The sequence below is a fragment of the Pteropus alecto genome, unplaced genomic scaffold, assembly GCF_000325575.1.
Source record: "Pteropus alecto unplaced genomic scaffold, ASM32557v1 scaffold49, whole genome shotgun sequence".
Lineage (NCBI taxonomy): Eukaryota > Metazoa > Chordata > Mammalia > Chiroptera > Pteropodidae > Pteropus > Pteropus alecto.
Window position 1 is genome coordinate 2003360 of NW_006443131.1, and position 214 is coordinate 2003573.

The following is a 214-nucleotide window of genomic DNA, read 5'->3' on the forward strand; positions in this document are numbered from 1 at the left end:
CCTGTCCGAGAGCTGGCCCGCGTCGCTACCCCGTGGGACGCGCCCCCCCCGGTCGTGCAGTGGTACGGTCCTCCCTCGCAGGGCTCCGGGAGCATCTCGGCCAGTCCCCCCCTCGCCGGCTCCGTGGTGGCGGCCGAGTCGAGTTCCGGTTCCGGTGGCTGCGGCCGCGGGCGGGCGGTGAGGCTGGGGCGAGCGCGCACTTGGCGCTTCGGCT